Source organism: Sus scrofa, chromosome 1 (assembly GCF_000003025.6).
Source record: "Sus scrofa isolate TJ Tabasco breed Duroc chromosome 1, Sscrofa11.1, whole genome shotgun sequence".
Taxonomy (NCBI): Eukaryota; Metazoa; Chordata; class Mammalia; order Artiodactyla; family Suidae; genus Sus; species Sus scrofa.
The window spans coordinates 34,602,431-34,617,422 of record NC_010443.5 but is presented as its reverse complement, the minus strand read 5'-3'; the positions used below and the strand labels follow the sequence as shown (position 1 = coordinate 34,617,422).

Here is a 14,992-nt window from a genome sequence, read left to right as displayed (position 1 = left end):
AAGAGGAAATTAAGACACAGATGTGTACAGAGGGGGAGATCATGTAAAGGTACAGGGAGAAGATGGACATCTACAAGCCAAAGGATGAGGTCTCAGAAGAAATCAACCCTATCGACACCTTGATCTTGGATTTCTAGTCTTCAGAAATGTGAGAAAATAAATTTCTATTGTTTAAGCCACCCAGTCTTTGGTACTTTGTCTTGCCAGCCCTCACAAACTAACACACATGCCCAATCCTACAATGTGATGAGACAGATTTGGCCCTTTGATTGCCTACACAACCACAAACTCCAGAGACAGGCAGTCCTCAGGAGGAAAGGAGAGGTTCCATGACTTGAACAGAGAGAGTGATGCTGAACATACCATAATTGCTGAGGTCCCCACAGATGGAGAGTAACTAATCTGCCTTGGTCCAAAGGTTAAGATTGCACAGCACCATTCTGGAAAGAGAGTTTCTTATCTGTGATACATTTCTTAGCATTTTCCAGAACATTTTGAATGACAGCTTCAACCATCACAATTTGTATATGTTGGAACGGCAGCGGCAGCGGAGGATCGTATTTACAAGGCAAGAGAGAGCATCATCATCGTCACACTCAATGTGGCAGACAGTGTTAATTAGACGGGTGTGGTCAAACAACGTCACGTTCCCAAAGACTCCTGGCAGGCTGGGTGAAAAGAATTTACTAGTTTGGTCAATCAAGGGTCACTCATGGCATACATTAATGAAAGCAGTTTCATCATTGTGAATGGATAGAAAATTACGATAGGCAGAGGAAGCCCTTTTTTTCCCTTTACTTACTTTTTTTTTTTTTAAGTCTTTTGCCTAATGAAGTGCTTGCTAGATGAGGTATTTTACGGGAGGGGTGCCTTTTCATTACAGAATAAAAAAAGTATTTATTGACCAATGAGTAAGAAGTTCGAGTAGGAGATACTGCAAATGGAGTGAAAAAACTGGAACAATGGATGGAGCCTGATTCTTGCCAGCCCCCCCCCTCCTGCCCCACAAAGGTAGCCAAATAAACCTCTCAATGTACTTATTTAGAAAAAAAAATTTTTTTGGGGGGGAGGACATTTGAGTTTCCCTCTGAAGAAATGAAAAAAAAAAAATTGTTGGTTGTCTCATCTACACCACCTCCACCAGCCAAATAAGTACCTGCTGTGAGGGCATTTTTGCTGCCTCTGAAATCTCAAAATAGGTATGGAAAGAGTTTATATCAGGTCTTTACAACAACCGACCCGCGCAGTGGGCGGCAGAAGCCCGGTAGGCGGGGCAACGTGGGTCTGGGTAGTCTCGCGATATCGCAGGGAGAGGCTGCGAGGTCTCGTGGCTGCTGTGGAACGCTGGCTGGAGGCAATAAGTCCCGCCCCAGCGGAGGGGCTGCAAAGCCACATGCAGTCTGTGCGGGAAGTTGCCTGGGTCTGGGCTGTCTTCCTTCAGGCCTTTGTGCCTGTGCAGCCCCACCCAGGAGCTGGCTGGGTGGGGAACCTGGTGTGATGGAAGGGGTCCGCGCCCAGGGTGTGCCAGGATTTAGACACGCATGAGAGGAGGTCTGGCTGCCCATGTGGATCTCAGGTTGGCAGTGAAGCCAAAGGACTCGTTTCTGGGCCTTTTTTGTCTTGAAGGTGGTGGTGCCAGCCAGTGGGACCTCCTCTAAGAAGTTTGCCCTGCTTCCTGTTCAGGATGCCACCACCACCTCATCGCGGACACAAGATCTCCACAGGGAGATGGGCCGTGCAGTTTGGAGCTGCTGTCAGTGCGGCGGTGTTTTGTAGAGGCTGGGTGGGGACACTCCAGATGGCAGCGTCTTATCACGGAAGTCAAGTCGAAGTGCAGGAACCAAGTGTTCTCACTCAGCTCCCCTGCTTGATGGCCCACTGGATTCTGGCCACCATGCTGTCCTGATCTCATTGAGGTACTTCATGCCCCTGGTGATGTAGGGGAGACTGGTGGGGAGGTGTTGGTGGGCCCAGAGCTTGGAATCTTTCAGGTCTCGCCTGGGTCCCATTCCTATTTCATGGTGAGATAAAGGCGCGCTTCTTGAGCTCCTGGAGGGCTGACACCTCAACCTTGTAAGTATCCTCAGCGCAGCAGACAAGGAAGTGCCCTGTCTTCATCTACAAACTGTTGTGTTTGTTGGAGGTTCTTTGCTGAAGGTCTCACAGTACTAGACAACTGGGTGGGATTTTTAATAGGAATGCAGGTGTGCTTCTTCTCTGGCTATATCAGGTGGGCTTCCAGGTGCAGCTTACCAGCCCTCCAAAGTGATGAGCTCCCTGGCTCCTCGATGATGCATTGCACTATGATTGAGCAAAACTGTAATCACACATAATGGGAATTTTAAGACTTCCTAGACTTGAAGTGAGTGTCCCATATCCTATGGCTCAAAAAGTTTAAGTTTAGTTTCATTAATTGATCCTATGCATTGCCAAATATATTTCTTTTCCTGCATTTCCCCTCCTGATTCCTCCAGTTCTGGTTTTCTTTCTCAAGATTGCTTTGGCTATTTGGGGTCTTGTTGTTTCCATACAAATTAAAAAAATTTTTTGTTCTAATTCTGTGAAAATGGCCCTTGGTAGTTTGATAAAAATTGTAATGAATCTGTAGATGGCCTTGGGTAGTATAGTCATTTTGAAAGTATACTGATTCTTCCAATCTAGGAACATGGTATGTCTTTCCATCTGTTTGTATCAACTTCGATTTCTTTCATCAGCATCTTTATAATTTTCAGAGTACCTCCTTTTGCCTCCTTAAGTGAGTTTATTCCTAGGTATTTTATTCTTTTCGATGTGATTGTAAATGGGATTGTTTCCTTAATTTCTCTTTCTCATTTTTCATTGTTAGATTATAAAATGCAAGATATTTCTGTGAATTAATTTTGTATACTGCAACTTCCCTGAATTAATGAATGACCTCTAGTATTTTTCTGGGAGCATCTTTAGGATTTTCTATGTGTAGCATAGAGTCATCTGTAAACAATGACAAATTTACTTCTTTACTAATTTGTATTATTTTTATTTCTTTTTCTTTTCTGGCTTAGTCCTTACCACAGCGAGGACTTCCAAAACTAAGTTGAATAAAAGTGGCAAGAGTGGACATACTTACTTATTTCTGATCTTAGAGGAAATGCTTTCAGCTTTTCACTCTTGAACATGATATTAGCTGTGGGATTTTCATATATGGCTTTTATTATACTGAGGTAGGTTCCTTCTATGCCCACTTTCTGGAGAGGTTTTTCTTTGTTCGTTTATCATAAATGAATGTTGAATTTTATCAGGATCTTTTTCCACATCTATTGAGATGATCATATGGTTTTTATTCTTCAATTTGTTGATGTGCTATATCACACTGATTGATTGAAGATACTGAAAAATCCTTGCATTCCTGGGATAAATCCCACTTGATCATGGTGTATGATCCTTTTAACGTATTATTGGATTTGGTAGTATTTTGTTGAGGATTTTTGCATCAGTGTTCATCACTGATATTGGCCTGTACTGTTCTTTTTTGTGGTATCTGTCTAGTTTTGGCATCTGGGTGATAGGACCCCATAACATGAGTTTGGGAGTATTCCTTCCTCTGCAAATTTTTGGAAAAAGTTTCAGAAGGAAGGGTGTTAACTTTTCTCTAAGTGTTTGATAGCATTCACTTGTGAAGCCATCTGGTCTTGGATTTTTGTTCGTTGGGAGTTTTTTAGTCAAAGATTCAATTTCAGTACTAGTGATTGGTCTGGTTATATTTTCTACTTCTTCCTGGTTCAGTCTTGGAAGATTGCACCTTTCTAAAAATTTGTCCATTTCTTCTAGGTTGTTCATTTTATTGACATATGGTTGCCTATAGTAGTTCCTTATAGTCCTTTGTATTTCTGTGCTGTCCATTGTAGCATCTCCTTTTTCATTTCTAATTTTCTTGATTTGGCCTCTCTACTCCTCCCGCCCCCCCCTTTTTTTCTTGATGAGTCTGGCTAAAGGTTTATCAGTTTTGTTTATCTTTTCAAAGAACCAGACTTTAGTTTCATTGATCTTTTTAAATGTTTTCTCAGTCTTTATTTACTTCTGCTTTGATCTTTATGGTGTCTTTCCTTCTACTAACTTTGGGTTTTGTTTGTTTTTCTTTCTCTAGTTGCTTTACGATAAGGTTAAGTTGTTTATTTGAAATTTTTCTTCTTTTCCTGAGGTAAGCTTATATCACTAAAAGGTAAGCTTTTATCATACAAAAAAAGCTTGTATCATTATCCCTAATAGAACTGCTTTCGCTATGTCCCATAGGTTTTGGATCATCTTTTTGTTTTCATTTGTCTCTAGGTATTTTTTGATTTCCACTTTGATTTCTTCCATGATCCGTTGGTTGTTTAATAGTATATTGTCAATCTCTACATGTTTGGTTTTTTTGCACTTTTTTTTCTTGTAGTCAATTTCTAATCCCATAGTGTTATAAGTAATATTTCCGTTTTTTTTAGATTTTCTAAGACTTGCTTTGTGGCCCAGCATGTTATCTATTCTGGAGAATGTTCCATGTGCACTTGAGAAGAATGTGTATTCTGCTGCTTTCCGATGTAATGCTCTATAAATATCAATTAAGTCCAACTGGTGTAATGTATCATTAAAGTCTTATATTTCCTTGTTGACTTTCTGTTTGAATGGTCTGTCCATTGATGTAAGGGGGTATTAAATTCCCTCAATTTTCTTGTGTTACTGTCAACTTCTCCTTTTATGTCTGTAAACATTTGCCTTATATATTGAGGTGCTCCCATTTTGGGTGCATGTACATTTACAATTCTTAGATCTTCTTGGATTGATCCCTTGATCATTGTATAGTATTCTCTTTGTCTCTTGTAACAGTCTTAATTTAAAGTCTATTTTGTCTGCTATGAGCTACTCTAGCTTTCTTTTGATTTCCATTTTCATGGAATACCTTTTTCCATCCCCTCACTTTCAGTCTGTATGTGTCTCTAGATCTAAAGTAGGTCTCTTATACAACATATATATTAGCCTTATTTGTGTATCCATTTATCCAGGCTATGTCTTTTGGTTTGAGCATTTAATCTATTTACATTTAAGGTAATTATTGATATGCATGTTCTTATTGCCATTTTGTTACTTGTTTTTGTAGGTCTTTTTTAGCCCTTTACTTTTTTATTTTAAGGGCCACATCTGCGGTACATGGAAGTTCCCGGGCTAGGGGTTGAATCAGAGCTATAGCTGCCAGCCTACGACACAGGCACAGCAACTTGGGATCCGAGCTGCGTCTGTGACCACAGTAAGCAATGCCAGATCCCTGCCCTACTGAGCGAGGCCATGGATTGAACCTACCTCCTCCCAGACACTAGTCAGATTCATTTTTGCTGTGCCACAACAGGAACTCCTTTAGCCCCTTTATAACTTATCATAATAAAGTCTAATAATTGATGGATATATGTCTGTTGTTCCACTACACTATGCCAGTCCTGTAGACTTAGTCTCTATCAATGTTACCAGTATCTGGCACAAATTAAGTATTGTTTTACAATCGTATACCCTATATTTTATGGAAGAGCCACAATTTACCATATTGGCTTTTTCCTCAAAGGAGAAATGAAAAGAATGGCTTACCAAAAACAGTCCTCATAATTGTAACTAACTAGATTTTTTTTTGTACATGAAATTCTCTTAATGTAAAACATATCAGATGTAAGCAATCATATTTTTATCCAGTTACCACAGCCAGTTCCTTCTGTTTTGGATAATGAGCGATACTGGACATATTTTCAAATTCAAATGTAGTTTTAAAATATGTAATTTGTTATTTGTATTTTCATCAGTAGCAAGTGCAGTGGTATTTTGTGCAAATTAATGTTCACAGTAGGAATGTTTTAATGCTATTGACTAATAACAGTATGCAGTTTGAAAGGTAATTCTATTATGGCAAGCTTCCTGGGAAAAACAAATGGCCTGACTGTTATAAAATTTGGCATCATTGTTAGAAATTACAACTTTATTGAATAATAATACAATAGTCACTTGGCCTTTAGAAGTGAAGTTTTGAATTGGTGGCAAAAAGATGTAGTTTTGTATAATTCTTTTCATTACCTGTCTCTTCTTTTTTCCAAATTCCCAAACCCTAGATTGGATGTAAGAAAGAGTTTTGAAGGGAGCAAAAGGGTAATTGTTGTTCAAGTCAAAATAATAGCTCTTTTAGTTCTTTCTAAGTTTTTTCTTCATTCCAGGGCAAATAAGATATTTTCAAGCCATTTTAATTATAATGAGTGAGTGTTAAAATCCTAGAAAACAGAAAATACCTTTATTATTCAGGATTATTCTAGAAAATAGTACAAATAGATCTAAGAAGTACTGGTTACAAAAATCCAATATAAGAACACATGAAATTACTGTCATATAGAACCTATTTTATGTTTCATTTTCAGAAAAAATCTTATAAACTTGAGTTGATTATTATTTAAAATTTATAAACCCAACATTTTTGTCTGAAGTTTGTCTGTTTTAAAATGGTGATGGTAAAAGCTAAAGTTTAGAAGTTTGATTAATCTATATACAATATTTAAAGAATGAAAAAAAGTGCAGTTCTGTTTATAGCATTAATAATAATTACAATGGGGAATTCCTGTCATGGCTCAGTGGCTAATGAATCTGACTAAGAACCATGAGGTTGCAGGTTCGATCCCTGGCCTTGCTCAGTGGGTTAAGGATCCGGTGTTGCCGTGAGTTGTGGTGTAGGTTGCAGACGCGGCTTGGATCCCGTGTTGCTGTGGCTCTGGTGTAGGCTGGCAGCTACAGCTCCAATTTGACCCCTAGCCTGGGAACCTCCATGTGCTGCAGGAGTGGCCCAAGAAATGGCAAAGGGACACACACGGACACACACACACACACACACACACACACACAAACAAAATTACAATGGAATCAGAGATATTTACCAAGATACTTATAATAGGATCTTGATTCATAGGTAATTGAGTTTATGTTACTATATATATTTTGGCATGGGTCTAACTGTATTTCTTTTAAAATATCATAGAATCTTAGATTTTTGCATTTTGTTCATATTTTCTTCATTAAATAACATAGCAGCAAGCAGAGTTTAAAAGAGGAACATTGAATCTTTGCTTCTAGGGAAAAAAAACGTCTCCTCAAGTTGATTTGCAAAATTTAGAAACAGGAGATTCTAGAAAGTTGGTGACCTAAATAGGGTGTTCTTCTTTTCCACTACCTACCTACTCCATCCAAATTGTCTTTCCTGAGGCACATGGCTTCTAGGACCCCTGTAATGGCTGGGTGTAAAGGAAACCTTCATTTCTCTCGCTCTGGTGAGGCAAGTGCCCAGGACAACTAAGGGAGCCGTGGGAGAGGTTGCTAATAACTCCAGGATCTATAGGGAGGTTTGCCCTTAGAGATTAGTGAAAACTTAGTGCAAGATCAGTATGTTTGTGGGCCTGGTTTTCATTCGTTTCCAAAGGGGAAATTACTTTTTTTAATTTTTGCTTTTTTAGGGCTGCGCCCGTGGCATATGCAGGTTCCCAGGCTAGGGGGTCTAATCCGAGCTGTAACCTCCAGCCTATGCCAAAGCCACAGCAATGCCAGATCCAAGCCACGTCTGCTACCTACACCACAGCTCACGGTAACACCAGATCCTTAACTCACTGAGCGAGGCCAGGGATTGAACCTGCAACCTCATGTCTCTTAGTCGGATTCGTTTCCCCTGCACCACGATGGGAACTCCGACATTTTTTTTTTTTTTTAATAGAGGAAAGAGAATTGGACCATCCTCAGATGTTCTGTCTACTCAAGTCTGGGAGAGAATGACATGTGCTTTAGCAAGAACTTCTATACTGCTGGTGGGCCATCAAAGAGGCCTCTAATATATGTGTCACTTTTATCACTTTGATACTCTACAACCAGCCTTGGGGGTTACTGAGCAAGAAAAATGAAATAAACCAAAACATCTAAAAAAGCCAAGTAACAAAAGGAAGATGGGTCAGAACAAATAAAACACATGCCAAACAGAACTGAACTCCTGGATTAAATAGATAATAATTTGAACTGAAATATAGAGTTCTCAAAGAGTACTTCTCAAGAAGCCTTTTTGAAGCTAAAGCAAAGAAACAAAAATAAAATCTACCTCTTCCTCCTCATACCCCAAGAAAAAAATAATATGATTTTTCTAACCAAGGAATTTACCAGAAGAACTAAAGGAGTGACGGTCTTTGATAAGGTGGTAGAGACTGCTATTCGTTTTATAAAACCTGGCCCTTCTTTATTCCAGGCATATCAGTAGATTACATTCCCCAGCCTCTTTTGCATTAACAAATGTCCGTGCTATTGAGCTCTTGCTAATGCAATATGAGTACAAGTAATGTGTACCGACTCCAGAACTGACAAACTTCTAAAGGTGACCTTCCATTCTCTCCTTATTTGCTGGCTGGCTGGAGATGCCTAAGGTGACCTAGGAAGCTCTGTGTTGAAGATAACAAGTTTCCATCAAACTGGGTTTATTGAGCAGAGCAGACTCCCCCTAACTTTTACCACTTATACTTTATGTGATCATTGCAATTGTTTAAGCAACTAGGTTTATCTGTTATGCCTTAAATACACATTAAGGAATACAGTGACCCGAAAAATAGTGGCTTGAAAAATTAAAGGAAAGAAATATCAGAGTGTATCGATTATAAAAATAGTGTTTATGGAAATCATAAGACATTTGGAAGGTAACAATATATGAAGAAATGGAATTCCAGAAGGAGAAAAAAGAACAGATAAAGAAATGATTAAACCAATAGTAGAAAACTTACCCAAGATGAAGAGAGACCCAGGAAAACTGAATGATATTCAAGTAGAATTGATGAGAAAATACATGCATCTAAGGATTTCATGGTAAAATGTTTTTTAAAAGATCCTCATAAGCTTTTATCTAAAAAAAAAGTAAAAGAAAAATATTTTTACAAAGGAAAGAGAATCTGTCAGTTGACTTATCTGTAAACAACAATATAGAAAAGAGTGGAATAACATCTTGAAGCGAGAAAGACTTCGAGCCAGGAATTGTAACGTACCCATAAAAATATTCATATTTCCGGGTGTAGGAAAGATTTTTTTTTTCATTTTCTGCTGCACCTGTGACATATGGAAGTTCCTGGGCCAGGAACTGAATCCCAGCCACAGCTGCAACCTACACTGCCACTGCATCAACACTGAATCTTTAACTCATTGTGCTGGGTCGAGGGATGAACCTGTGTGCTGCTGTAGGGACAATGCTGGGTCATGAACCCACTGTGCCACAGCGGGAACTCCAGGAAAGGTATTTGGGTATTGATTATACAAACCATGGAGTATATGCTGCTTTAGAAGAAAATAACTGAGAAAACAATACATTCAAACCACAAGTGAAATAGAAGAGAGACCGTGCAATAGAGGAGGGGAGAAGAGGATATGGAGACGTAATTAAATCTATGTGGATAATAATATCCTACTGATTTGGACTGTTAATATAGTGTTACTTATAGAGTCTTGAAACTGAAAGCATATATGAGGACTGAATTTTAGCTTACAACCGAAAGTACATTATTTGAGCAAAACCTAAGAGTTTACAGTGGATAAAGGAGAAGAAAAGTAAAAGTGTGTAAATAGTTTTATTTGGGGGCATCTACAAAAGGGAAAAACAAAGTTCATTTGTGTATGTTATGTGTGTGTGTGTGTGTGTGGTGGGGGGGCTTCTGAGTAAGGGAAGTAAAGATGGGAAAGAAAGTAGGATGGAATAAGACCATCTTTGTTTAGGGAAGACTTGCCATCTGATTTTTAATAATATTAGAGGGATAAGAAAGATATGTATCTAATTAAGAGTCTCATTAATGTAAGTATTAAAAGTAGGAGTATATAGAATGTACTAATTAATATGAGTAAATAATGAATCTAAACAACGAAAATAAGGAAAAGAGAAAAAAGAAAAGAAAATGTAAAATGCAATTAGTTTTATGACTCAACATGTTAATTATTTTTGTTTTATTGTCATTTTCCCAATACAATTATTTTTCTACTGTATAGCATGGTGACCCAGTTACACATACATGTGTACATTCTTTTTTCTTCTAGTATCATGCTCCATCATAAGTAACTAGACATAGTTCTCAGCGCTACACAGCAGGATCTCATTGCTAATCCATTCCAAAAGCAACAGTTTGCATCCATTAACCCCAAGCTCCTGATCCATCCCACTCCCTCCCCCTCCCCCAGGCAACCACAAGTCTATTTTCCAAGTCCATGAACTTGTTAATTCTTAAAAGTGACCATCTTTTGCAAAATCATGCAATTAAAAAAAATTACCACAAGGTTTATGGGAAAAGTGGATGAGGAGTAAAACACTCAAAAACTTTGTCAGTGACACATGAATAAAAAGATTGGAACCTAATAAAAATGGGATGGATAGTTTTATATATAAGTTGTTAAAAAATGCATATGACCATAAATATGGCAAATTACCCTCAAAAAGACTGTAGTTTGTTTGTGAAAGTTGGAGGTGGCAGGGTTGCAGCTCGTGAATTTTTGTGAAGTGGTGGAAAGATGGTTATCAAAATTTGCAGTCCGATGTCGGTCCTTCAACACGTTTATAATAGATACTTTTTTCATTAATATTTAGAATTTGATCCAATGCATAGCTGCCTTCTTCAGTTACTTTTTTAAATGGAAGTTTGTGAAGTTCCGCAAAGTTGTTTGTAATTTTATTTTATTTTTTTGGCTGTGCCTTTTGTGTACAGAACTTTGTGGGCTAGGGCTTGAACCCATACTACAGCAGCAAGCTGAGCCACAGCAGTGACAACACCAGATCTTTAACCTGCTGCCACCAGGGGAACTATCTTTAATATTTCTTTAGACTTTGTTCTTATTGCCTCTTACAGCATTTGAAGTCATTTCAGGCATAGACATCATTTTTTTGCTGAATTATCTCTGATGGGCGACAATGTGGATTCGTTTATGCTTGGGAGATACACATATTCCCTTGTTTTTTTCCAGAACAATTTATTTCAAGATTCTCCTCAATACTTAAAGCTTTTTGAATTCTGCTGTGATTTAGTGGTAATGAACCTGACTAGTATCCATGAGGATGAAAGTTCGATCCCTGGCCTTGCTCAGTGGGTTAAGGATCCTGCATTGCTGTGAGCTACAGTATAGGTTGCTGAGGAGGTTTGAATTCCACGTTGCTGTGGCTGTGGTGTAGGCCAGTAGCTGCAACTCTGATTCGACCCCTAGCCTGGGAACCTCCATATGCCATGTGTGCAACCCTAAAAAAGACAAGCAAACAAACAAAAAACCTCCTAAAACCTTAAAGCTTGTCTTTTACATGAGCTCCTTATGGCTTTTTAGACCTGGATTCTTAGACATCTTTGAGATGTTAAAAGAGTGTTTTTTAATGTGGAAAATTTCATCAGTTCAAAAGAATAGGAAGACAGAGCCATGTAGGATAACACCTGCTGTGGACTGAGATAGCCAGCATATGTCTCAGGTGTGGGTGTGGTGTGTTTTGTGTATTAATTATGACGTACAGTATGCTGTCTTTACTTAGGATTTTTGAGAATGTTTATAAAATGATTATAAGCAAACATAAAATTCACTTTATGTCCAAATTGTTCTTTAATATGTCTTTCATGTTGAAACAAATTCCTGTTTTAAAAAAAATTCCTGCTATGGCAGAACTGACCTAACATAAGGAATAAAATATTATATCTGTCATTACATTAAATGTTAATTGGTACAAATTTCCCTTTACAAAAAAAGGGATCATCAAATTGAAGTAAAAGAAGCACAGCTATGTACTATGCTACATTACAGGAAACATCCTCATAGCAAAGAGGTGAGCAGAGAGATATGAGGCAAATTTAAAAAAATATAGCAGGAGTGGCATTATAAATATTAGAGAATCTGATATTTAAAGATAATGAGGCTAATCAGGATAAAGACATTATGTCATAATAAAATGGCCATTTATGAAAAAGGTATGCTGATTATAAACTTTTGTGTACCAAACACAGCGACTCAACATGTAAATTAAAATCTATTGGAAAATAAATGAAAAATCTAGTAGAATTTGTATTTATAATGAACTTTCAATTTTGAATAGGTCTGGTGGGGGAAAAAAGGTTGTCTTGAAGAAAACTCTTTCCATATACAACACACATACAAACAAGTATATGTGTGTGTATATATATATGTATATGACCATAGATACTGCATTTTGTATTCCTTTGGTCCAGAAAATATTCTAGATCAACCTGACATTTTAACTATATATGAGTAAAAAAACGAATTCAATATTAGAAAAAGAACCTTGCAATTTATCAAAGAATTAATATAATATGATTAAGGTTTTATTTTAGAAATGAATGAGGATTCATTATTAGGAAATCTGCCAACAGAATATGATGCATGACTTATTGTAAAACAAATTTAAATATAATAAGTACATCTTTATAACAATAGATGATAATAGCATTCTCAAAATTAACCATGAATTTCTAACAAAACTTTTTAAAAAGCCAGAAAAAAATACATCAAAATCAAAAGTTCATTTACCAAAACACAGATGACGTTAATTTTCTAAATAATGAAATGCTAAAAAAATCTCTAAAAAAATCATTGATGTATGTTTACAAATGAAAAATGGACAAAGGACATGAATGAGCAATTCATGGGACAACAAATCTAAAAGGTCAACAAAAAATGAAATGATCAAATTCACTAAGAGGCAGGGAAATGCAAATTAACAATGAGATATCATTATAGCCTGATTATATTGGCCAAAATAAAAAAGACTGTTATCTTCTTACTGCTAGTAGTGGTATGAAGAAAAGAGAATCTTCAAAAATTGCTAGTAGATGTATGAATTATGGCTTTTTTTGGTTAGGACAGCTATTGTAATAAGGAAAAATATCATATATGTCCTTTGATCTATCAGTCCCATCCTGAATAATTAAACCATAGAGGTAAAAGCATCAGTATACAAGTATGAATATATTAGGATGTTTAATTAAGCAAAAAAAGGGAGGAAACTGAATGCTCATTATAATGGTTAAATTATCATAACTGCATATAATGAATAATTTTGCAGCTATTAAAAAGGAATAAAAGCTATATCAAGGTGCTTTGTAGAATTTTCATGAAGTATTATTTGGTGAAAATGAAAAGAAACAGAAAAGTGTATATAATGAGATTTGGAGGTTTGAAATAGTAAATGAAAAATCTGTGTATATTTATGCATATAATATATAATAGAATAGCTATTACATTTTTAATATGATTTTCTTGGAAGTAGAAAGGTTGCATAAATGTGATAAAGAGGGGAGGTGGAGAAAGGTGGTATCGAGAACAAAGAAATTAAAAACTAATAAGAAATAACAGACTGTAAAAGTAAAAGCAAATGTCCAAGATATGATGATGACAGTAATACACTATATAAATTAATATTCTACTAGTCTTATGCTTTCTAGAAGAAGAAATAGATGATACTTAACCATTGGTAGCCTTAATTATAAATGCAAAAAAAGTCCCAATAATGGACAGCTTCACTCCATCAGAATATCAGGCCCCAAAAATGTGGAATTACATGGGAAATTTGGGCTTACAAAGGGTATTCTACAACGAGGCTACACTTGTTTTTTGCAGACCAGACCAAGGCATAGGCAACATACTGGCCTGACCTTGCCTCAGAATAGTAGTGATGGCTTGAGGGCTTGGATTTTTCCCTCTTGAAAGAAACTAGCAGAATATGTATGTGAGGGTCTCATTACTGGCCTTTGTCTTCTTCATTGACTCCTGGAGCCAATGGTGTGGAAGGTTACATCAGGTGGCCTTCTATATATAGGAGTATGAACAAATTTCTCCTTTGCACAGTTTTCCTAGGTTTGAAAAACATTCTGATGCCTGAGTTTCAATTGCAGAGGTTCTGTTTCAGTTGGTATGGGGAGAGGGGATGAATTTTTGAGATGGAAGGATAGAGATGAAGAGAGGGAAAGTTTACTCCCAGGTAATTCTCTTGCTCAGCTAGAATTGTAGAATTGTAATCCATTTCAAATCTATGTAAAGTCTTTATTATCGGAAACCATTCTCCATCTGGCTTAGTTACTAGAAGGACCAAGATTCAATGAGGGTTATATCATTTAATCTTTATCTGTTAATAAAAGCTAGGACAAAAATAGAGTAATTAACTGATTATGACTTTAAAAATTCATATAAAATTTTAAGGTATAAGAAGAAACTTCAAAGCCACTGAGAGATGGGTTAGAAAAATGGTCACTGAGAGATTGGGGCCACTAAAAGATGGGTTAAAAGTCACTGAGAGATAGGTGAAAAAAGAACAGTGATCTTTGTCGTCAAGTAAATATACATAATATGAGACATGGACTAGTACAGAAGAGATGAACTTTGACTCTACATTGGAATCAGCTGGTAACAGCAAAAACTACTACCTCTCCCCTCCCCCAAGATTCAGATGCAATTAGTCCAGGTATAGGGATTTTGCGTTTCCCAGGTGATTCTCTTATGTAGCCGGGATTGAAGACCACTGATCTAACAGGAAACAGCACCAAAAAAATATTTCTGTGGAGGTACGCAGACCCTTTGAGATAGATGTAACTCTGTTCATTTATTTACTCCTTCAGTTCAAGCATTCAGTTTTAGTCATTCTTTTCATTATATTCCATTAACTTAATAGTTATTAAGCACCTACTCTGTATTTTTCGCTGTAACAGGGGCAGAGATTCTGCACTCACTCGTTACTTGATATCTAAAATGCAAGTTTGTTTTCACTAATTTCTCCTTATGCTTGGAAGGCATCTTTTATTCTGATTCTGGCTCTGTTGGAAAGCGAGGCAAGTTTTCTCTGCTCTCTCCTTTCGTTTTCCTTTCTCTTGCTTGGTTTTAGAAAAGTGGGAAGGATGGAGGCTGGGGAAAAAACTAGGCAACTTAACCTCTTCTATGTTAGGAAGGAGTTATCATGTCACAGTTGCAATCT

At 37.1% G+C, this 14,992-nt stretch overlaps 1 long non-coding RNA gene across 1 annotated transcript; it reads right to left on the bottom strand.

Moving 5' to 3' along the window:
- Positions 209–1,244, bottom strand: LOC102159312. Its single transcript, XR_002343003.1, has 3 exons — positions 1,157–1,244; positions 803–870; positions 209–668 (listed from the first exon to the last, which is right to left on the bottom strand). It is a non-coding gene; the product is annotated as an uncharacterized LOC102159312 (long non-coding RNA).